Below are 9,261 nucleotides of genomic sequence, written 5' to 3'. Positions count from 1 at the left end.
TGGTTTTTTTATAAATAAATTTGGTTTTAAGCTTCACACTGGCGTTTTACAGACCTGTTCTTGTCAGCATAAGCCACTACTGTCCTGAGTTGAGACTCCTGTTTGTTACTGAATTGAAATTATGGGAATTATGTTGATCATTTGGAAAGAAATTAGAAAAGAAATTAGAAGTAACTATATTGGCAGGGGGAGAGATAGATAAAATATGAGGAAAAAGATGTTTCTAATAAGGCCATGAATTACTTGGTCTGACACTGCAGGTGCTTTCTCTGTATAGATGGTTTAAATACATCACTGCTCTGTAACAGGATTTTTGTTATTGAGAAAAGTTGATTTTTTTTCAGTCCCTAATATACTGTGATAACCTGTATCCTGAAGCCACCGATCCACCAACAGAAGACAAACATAGGTTATCTGCTTGTTGCAGATGAGGCAGTTTGGGTGTCTGGGAGTTTATATACACCAAGGTTCAGCTGGTAGACTGGGCAAGCATGGCTGTTCTAAACCTGTCCATGTTGGCAGGAGCAACCTGGTGCTAGTAGTGCTTCTGGAAAAATGTTGGCTTTAGTGACCTTTCCCTGATGCTCAGGGTTGTTGGGTTACAGTGGTACTTGTCCTGGTCTCTGTTTAGTGGAGGAGAAAAACAGGTGGAAGGGAGAATCACTTGGCACTGAAAGAAAAATTTCAAAATATGATATTTAATATTCAGGTAAATATTTCAGGTTTCTCCAGATATTTCCCATCAAAGGTGTTATTGACTCTGTATTTGATGACTGAAAGGTAAGCAATGTGGCAGCATTCTCTGTGCAAACAGTTCTTTGTGGTTGGAGAGCTTGTTCTTGAACTGCTTCTGGGTCACCAGGGAAGTAGTAATAAATAAACAAAATCCCTAGAGGGGCATTCAATTCTGTCCTGACTTTGGGCCTCCCAGAACACATTAATTCAGTTTGTTTCTGTCCCCTTGAAGCAGGACAGAAAAGAATAGTGCAGTCACAGGAGCTTGGTCTGTAGCAATTAGTAAACTGGAACAAATAAAAAAGAAAAGAAAAATAAACCTTTTTAAAAATGAAGTATTTAAGTGAATAGCTGACTTAACTACTTCCTGTCTTGGACTTTCAGGGAAGGAGGAAGCTAGAATTGTTTCCAGTTGCTAGGAGGAATTTTTCTGTGTCACGCTGACCAGGCTTGCTGAAAAGTCTTGCTCATTACTCGTGATGAGCTCAAACCTGGAATATTGCAAAAGCAAAGCATGTGTGGCATTACAATGACTTTTTTGTACTGAGGGTCCGAAGTGGGGTCAGTAGTGTACAGAGTAAGTGCATTTCTGCTGTCTGGCTGACTTGCACATGACATCAGTGCTGTTCCTTTAGTGCAGATTTAATTGCAGACAGCAGTGCTTATTATTCCGCTAGCAGTGTTTAGGAAGGATCATGTAGACGAGCCTCCTCACTTAAGGCTCAATATCAAATATCATATCAGGAGAAGCCCTGCCAGCAGCTTGATTGATTGCTGCTTAGGCTAAAGTTCGGATGTGGATAACTCCAGCTGGGTGTTGAAAGCAGCTCAGATGCCTGTGTACATCTGTAGCTGTTTCCAGAGCTGTTAATTAGCCCAGATTATCTCTGCAAACTGTGGGTAGTGAGTTCCTGGGAGCCTAAACCTGTTGGTGAAGAAAGGCTGAAATTTGTTTGAGCTATTGTTCTCCTCTGCATTAGCAGAGCAGTGACACATGTCTGTACTAGAAGCTCCTAGAGGGTTTGCTGTCCCAAAGTTTTCGTTGACCAAAAAGAAAAAAAAAAATGGATCTAGGCCTGGTCTCAGTGAAATTTTGCAGTGGGTTTCTTGGGTGGTTGGTGTTCTTCATGTGACCTTGAAAACTAGATGCTGTTGTCATTTCTGTGTTGGTGTAGAGCTCCGTTTTTTAGTGGTTAGGTGGTGGGAATGTACCTGGGGTAGCTTGGAGTCTTGGGAGAGTATGTTGGTGACCAGAGGTAGAGAAATGTGTGGCTGGTCTTAGTGTGTGTGTGGTCAAGTTGGTGACACTTTTTTGTCTTTTGTTTGTTTTGTTTTTAATATGGGAACCAATTTGTCTGTTCTGCTTCGGAAAAGGTCTAGAAGTTGGTGTGGTTTCTGTTGCAGTAAATATGAGAAGGAGTTAGCTGAGAGCTTTTTTTGTTTGTTTGTTCTTGGTTTGCTTTTTTTTTTTAAGAGAGTTTATGGGCAGGAGACCATTTAGTTTGTTTTGGGTTGCAAGTTAAGCTAAGAGAGAAAGAAAATGAGTCTGGGGAAGTCCTTTTTTGTGGTAACAGCTTTGGACCATATTTTGTTTTGGCCTCTGATCCAGCTCTACTGAAGGCAGTGGAGTGTGAATATTGTTGATCATGTAGATGTTAAAGATTTTGGTCATGAATTAATTCTTAGAGAGGTGATAGACATCATGACATTCATAATGTGTCATAACAAATGTGAGCTAGGGACAGAAATAATAACTGTAGCTTCAAACATTGTTCAGTTTTTATTTAATGAACTTGAGATGCTGACCAGTTGGATAAAACTGTTTGTACAATGAACAACTCCTGCAAGGGTACTGATCAGCTTGAGTCTGTGAGGGGTTTTCCTAGGACAGGAAATCATATGCATTATAAAAAATATTGCCGTTCTCAGTCGTCCCAGTAAAACTGAAATCCAGAAAAGTGACACTTTCTGCACTTAAGAGCATCTTTTGCCATTGATGGCAAGATGTACTGTTAATGAGGATTAGATGCCCCAGTCTGTCTGAACTGCCACAAAACAGATCTTTTTGTGACCAGTCCCTGAGTCTGTGTGTAAACATTTGTAAAGACTGGATGCACATTACAGTACTGGTTAACAAAATGAGCAAATTTTCTGTGGGCCAACACAAAAGATGTATTAGCATTGAGGAGAATACAGATCTCCTTTTTGCCAAATGACTCTCTAGAAATTTTCCTCAGGCTTCAGCACAAATCAGCTGGGACCTGTGAGGATTTAGCTGATATATATGGTACTGAGAGCCTGCTTCTGTGACTGGGACAACAGAAGTGTAGCTTTATCCCATCAAGAATTAATGAAATCATCATAGCACAATGTTTTCATTTGCTCTGGATACAACAGTGGTGGGGGGAATGAGCTGTGAAAAGCATAAGCTCCCCCTTAATCCAGATTTGCAGACTTTACTTAACTGCAGTGCCCAGACCAGAACTATTTCAGAGCCGTCCTCATGGCTGTGCCCTGTGTGGGACAGGGAATGCACTCAGAGGGGCTGCCCTCCTCTCTGTGCCATGACCAACTGCTTGCTCAGAGAACTGCAAAACAATGTAAAGCAATTGAGGTTGGGGATTTTTCCCTAGAGCAGCGTATTCTAAAGCAGTAAAAGTAAAGAAGTAAAAACAAGTGCTTGTTTGGGAAATTTTAATCATGTCTCTGTAGAGGTGGAAACTCAGCATGGGTCTCTCAACAGAGAATAAGAAATACCATCTGTCTTGGGAAATTGTACATATGAAGATACAGAACAAAGACTTCAGATTACTGTGCCTAAAAGTAGATCTTAGCATTTCTCTATAGGCATTTGTTAGAGCTATTGTTATTTTGGAACTGAACAGTATTTAATAATGGTTAATCAGGACTGCTCAAAAATTCCTGCAGGAAAGGAAAAGACGATTTGAGTTCTGGACACTTATAGGAGAGGGAGTTGTAAGAAACATAAACTGTGGCCAGGTGCTGTATTAACCTAATTTTTCTTCTAGGAAGTCACAGGTCCTTGTGATTGTGTCCTGGCATACACTAGTGCTGGTCAGTGACACCTCTTTGCAAAAATTCAGAACCATGCATCTGATGGGCATGTGTGTATTGGAAAAGATGAGCCTAAAAAGGCATTGGAGTAAACTACAGCTGATAAAAGAACTCCTGATTTGCATGTTCCAGATATGCTGAAATAACTTATATTGAGGCAACTTCAGCTCCTTCCAGGCATCTGCCGTCTCCCTCCCTGGCAGCTCACAGGTGGTGGAGGGTGGCAAATGTTGGTGGAAAGGGAAATTCAGGATTCATGCTGTCACTGCTCTTCCTGCTCCATGCCTGAAGTCAGAGCTCTGCTGGGCCACAGCAGGAGCAGACCCTTGGCACAGTGTTTGCCATGTCCCACAGGGCTCTGCCAAGCACTCTGAGTGACCTTTGCTGGCCTGGGTGCTGCTGCCCAGCCAGGATGCTCCCCCCTCCCTGTGTGCAGGACCCTGGGAGGTTGTGAGGGACTGCCAGAATTTGAGAAGTGTTTTCTCAGAGAAATTACAAGTTCTTGCAATATGAACCTCTAATGTTTTCAAAGACTCAGGCAGAAAGGACTTGCTAAACAAACTGTACCCGTCATCTCCCAGTTCATTGATTGCTTGGACCAAAGGTGGTGCTAAATCTGATCTTTGTCTGTAATATTTATATTTTGTTGGACTTTTTTTTTTTAAGTGTTTGATAAAACAGATGCAGTGTCCTTCTTACATGAGAAATTTAGTCCCAGCTTGGGACATGGCAAAACTCCCTGGACCTTCGGGGCCCAGGATTGTTGCCTGTTACCATTTGAGCAGGCTTGCAGTGTTTGGGGGGAGGTGGGAAAAGGGTACTCTATCTTCAAATGCTTGCAGACTGTAAGAATTGACTTGTGATTTGTTTGTTTGTTTGTTGGTATTTTGTTTACAATGCCTCTTATGCCCTAAGGAAAAATAAATTTTTGACCTTTTTAATTGTGATCCAGTTGGTTTGTTTTGTTGGGGTTTTTCTTCTAATTTTTTCAGTACTGTTTTGATTCCACTTGAATTCCACTGAATTTATCTTTCCCAAAATAACTTTTAATTTGTGTGTTCATGCAATTGCAAATTTCATCTTAGGCTAAATGGACCTTGTCTTGTTCCCTGGCCAAAGTTGTTAGTGTATGCTGTATTTTTGTATTTTTTCTGTTCCACAAACTTTATGGAAAAGTCATTTGAGCCCTCAAACATGAAGAACTTTAGTCTGTGTTGAGCAAGTTCTTAAGGTTCACAGTACTCAAGGAAGGATGCTTTTTGGAGAAGGATAGGTTCAAAATAAGAACAAAAGCATACTTTTACAAAAGTGGTCCTTTGGTTCTGTGATTAGTGTTGCTCTGCAAGGTGGGATGAGCCCTGTGTGCAGTCTGCAGAGCAGGTGGTGCTTGGACAGGGGATACTGAGGTCTGATCCTGCAAGGTGTCTTGGCACTGCTGATTCCTCTTGCCTGTCTCTGAAGGTTGGAGGCCCAGATAGCTCAGCAAGTAGAGGGTCATTGCTGTGCAAAGCAGCAGATGGGTAAAACTGAAGTTTCTGGTAATGGATCCCCTCTCCTTATGCAGGGACATCTCTTGGGGATGCCAAAGGCAGTGGATTAGGGGATATATTGGGTAAGGAGATTTTAACAAGGGATGTAATATAGAGGGGTAACAAGGTTGTTTTTTAGCTCTTCAGTTCCCAGCCTGACTGTAGATGTTCCTCTGTGCTGGCATGTAGGTGAGTGGTGCCCAAGGAGTCCTGTTGCTCTCTGAAGGATGCCAGGAGTTGAATCTGATGCAGTACACAGTCCTGGGCACAAACGTAGTGCCAAGTGTGATTGGAAACTGTGTCCTCTCTTCCCTTTGTGCTGAGTGAGCCAATCAGCTTGAAAGGGTTTTTTTGGGCTAATGCAATTTATTTACTAATGTATCCCCTTGTACACTGTAATTCACTGTTAATTGCTCACCTCTTGCCCCTTTTTCTCGGAGAACCACTACCAGAATTGTGCTGCACTCCAGACTGAATTTTTCTGGTCCTACTTCAGTGTATTTGCAGTGTTTGTTAGAATCGATCTCGGCAGGATGAGCTGAGCTCCGGGCCGGGCGCCGGGCACCAGGTGGCGATGCTGGACCAGCGCTGCAGCTCCTGGACCAGTCTCGGAGCATCCTCCCTCTCAGCTTCCTCCGCCTCCTTCTCGCCCGCCCGGGCTGTGCCGCAGCCGAGCAGCCCTGCCTGAAGCAGCGGGATGGGCTGGGGCACCCTGGCTAGGGCAGGTCAGTTCTGCATCCCAGCTGGTCTTGATGGAGAATCCTTGGGGAGCAATGGTGAAATTACAACTCCGGTTTGGATGTGGGGAGGGAGGGCAGGCAGGGCAGGGTGACTCCAGCGATGCTCAGCCCATGAGGATGCAAAGCTCGCTGGGACTGTTGCACATGGCAGCATGAGGGGCTGCACAGGCTGAGGCTGGCAGAGGGAAACCTGGCAGATGTGCCACGGTACCTCTTGCTGGTGCCAAGGAAGAAGGAGATCTGAGTTTGGCCCAGAGCATTTGCACTTCACTCATCCTAATCTGTGGCAGTGCTTGGGCTCAGCACATCCAGCAAGACAGTGCTGCCAGGTCCTACGGCTTTCTGTGCTGTGCAACCCTGTCCCTTGCTCCTGAGGGAATGAGGAGGCTTTCCAGACCCACTAGAGGTCATCCTGTCCCCGGGAAAGCAGGAGCTGGAACAGCTCTTGGAAGGCAGCACACAACTGTGCAGACTTGCCTTGTCCCAGCCGCTGGGATCTCCTAAGGCTGGTGCTGGAGAAAACTGGCTTGGCACTTTACCCAGCCTAGAATGTTTCAGGCTACTGAGGAACTGTTAGAGTAGAATGGTTTCAACTGGAGAGACTGAGGACACCACTCCTGGGCTGTCCCAGGCCCTTGGCAGATGGAGCATCCCCACTGAGGGAGAAGATGCCACCTCAAATATGTCCCACGACAAGAGTGTGATCCAGATAACCTCATCTACTGAATAGTTAAACAAAAAGATGAGGAGAAAAAGCTCACATTTGTTGTATTGTAGATGTGCTTCTGAGCAGATACCTGCAGCAGAGGATTGGGTTTTGAGGGAGCTGGCATGATCTCTGGAGAATCCAAATTCCCTTTGTGCCCTTGTGTCTCTTGCTACGTACCCAGTAAGCATCTGCACCTTACCTCAGCATCTTGCTTGGCCAGACCACAGATTGTCAGTGGGCCTTCCCAGCAGGGAAGGCCCTGTTGCCAGGGCTGGGATGATGCTCTGCCTCATCTTCAGCCACCCCACCTGCCCCCTCCTAGGCTGAGCAGCATGTCCTGGCTTTCCTCACAGCACAAGTTCTTTGGTGGAGGGTGCTTTTTTGTGGTTACAGAAGAGACTGTAATCAAGGCAGTGAGAGTAAAGAAACTGTGACTTCTCTCTAGGGAGGGCAGGAAGAGGCTCAGGAGTGTGAGGCCTAAGCTTTCAGAAATTATGTTAACTCTTGCTTTTACTTCTGTGCTTTTCTCTATTCCTTACGTGTGTGTGGTGTCCACCAAGGGGATATTGATACCCACCTCCCAATGCCCTCCCATCCTCCAGAACTAAAGGAAAGTCTGAGATGTCTCCCCCCAGCTCCCCCTAAGCAAGAGGCTCTCATGCCACCCTTACTTTTACCTCAGCCTCACACTGTGCTGGCCATTGTGTTTTGCTGCTTTCGTGAAGTGGGAAATTCTCAGCGACGCGTGCTGCTGTAGGATATCTAAATCAACTTTATTCACGATCACAGTTATCCAATTATTCACAATGAGTTTTTCTTGTCTTTAAACAGAACACAAAACATCTTAAAGTAAAGCAATGAAATGCAGATGACACAACACAGAGGTACATGGGAACCTACACCAATCAAACAAAACAAAACAAAAGATTAGGATTTTTGTTATTTTTACTAGTTTTGCTGGTTTTTTTTCCTCCCTGGAGAGAGCCTTTTTCTCTTCCCTGCTTACAGCTGGAGGCCAGCCTGTGCAGGGGTAGGACTGAACCCCAATTTTTGAACTCAGATGCTGGGGGAGTTTTCAGCTTCTCTTAACTCCTAGAGTTTGGTCCACAGTAAAACAAACACAGTTAATATATTAAAACACTCTCAGTTCAAAAGGTGAAAAGGGAATTTACACCACTGCACTGGTACCCAGGGATGGAATTTCTTGAAAAATAAAATTTACTGCTTGGCTTTCCCTGCATGGAGTGGGACTGGTCCCACTGGTGTGGTGAAGGCTCGGGAGGCTGCTTATTGCACGTTTCCCCACATCCACTCTTTCATCAACACCTTCTTACCCCTTGGCTTCCTCCTTTTTGAAATCTTTACACTGGAGTTTGCGTTAACTACTGAAAAAGGCTCCCTGTGCGTGCTGGTCACAGCTGGAGTGGCTGTTTGCCTGAGGACCAGCCATGCTCCTTGCAGGGCTGCTCTGACTCCCCCAGGTTGTGCCAACCAGCCTCCTCCTGTCCCTCAGTGAGGCCATCTGGGAATGGGAGCCACGAGCTCTGGAGCTTTTGACAGCTGGGACAGGGCTGGGTTTGGGCTGTACATCAGAGGTATACCAGGAAATGACATAAATCCCTGTCACCCAGAGTGTCAGCATTCAAGTTAGTGCTGCCAGCAGGGCAGGCCCGGGGAGCTGCAGGCCCCTGGGTAGGCCGCAGTGATGGTGGCACCTTCAGAGAAAGGCTCTACAATGTGCTTCCCTGTGAGCAGTCTCTTTTTGCATCTCCTTGAGAGACAGAGCAAGGATGTGTTTTCCAGGTGTTTTTAGGATCAGCCTCTGCCAGTGTGGGTGGTGCAAACCCACCTGCTGCTGGGGGGTGGGGGGAACATGATGTCCCCTGCAGCAAGCGCATGTGTGCATTTAATACTGTTATCCCTTCACCACACTGTTCCCCCCTGTCCCATCAATGGCCAAATGCTCGGGTGCAAGGGGAAGCTCAGCAGGAATGCTGTGACTCCATGGCCTTCCCCTGGTCTGGCCAGGGGGTGATGTGGTGGGGGCAAACTCCACTGCCATGGCACCCTAGCCCTGACTCTGCTCAGGACCCAGACACAGTCCCTCCCTCCCCTGCAGCCCAGGAAGGAGCAGGATGGGTTGGGAAGGGAGGCAGACAGCTCCTGCTGCTGCGAAGTCACACAGCCCAGCCCCAAGGGCCAGCAGCCCTGGGTCACACCTGTGGCCATGGCAGAGCAGCAGATGTTTGCATGGGAACTGTGGGGGCCACCACTGTCCCTGCTGGGCACAGCTGGGCTCCTGACTCAGGCAGCAGAGGAGATTTGTTTAAATAAACCAAAGCAAACCAAACCCCTCAAGTTATTTTTCTCTCATTCCTTACTTCCTAACACATAAGGACAGCTGTGTCCTGCCGGTGTGGCTGTGAAGAGCTGAGTACCACCTGGCTGGTTTTGTCTTAAAGCACAGTGATAA

This window comes from Ammospiza caudacuta, chromosome 9 (assembly GCF_027887145.1).
Source record: "Ammospiza caudacuta isolate bAmmCau1 chromosome 9, bAmmCau1.pri, whole genome shotgun sequence".
In the NCBI taxonomy this organism is placed as follows: domain Eukaryota; kingdom Metazoa; phylum Chordata; class Aves; order Passeriformes; family Passerellidae; genus Ammospiza; species Ammospiza caudacuta.
Note: the sequence above shows the minus strand (reverse complement) of the source record.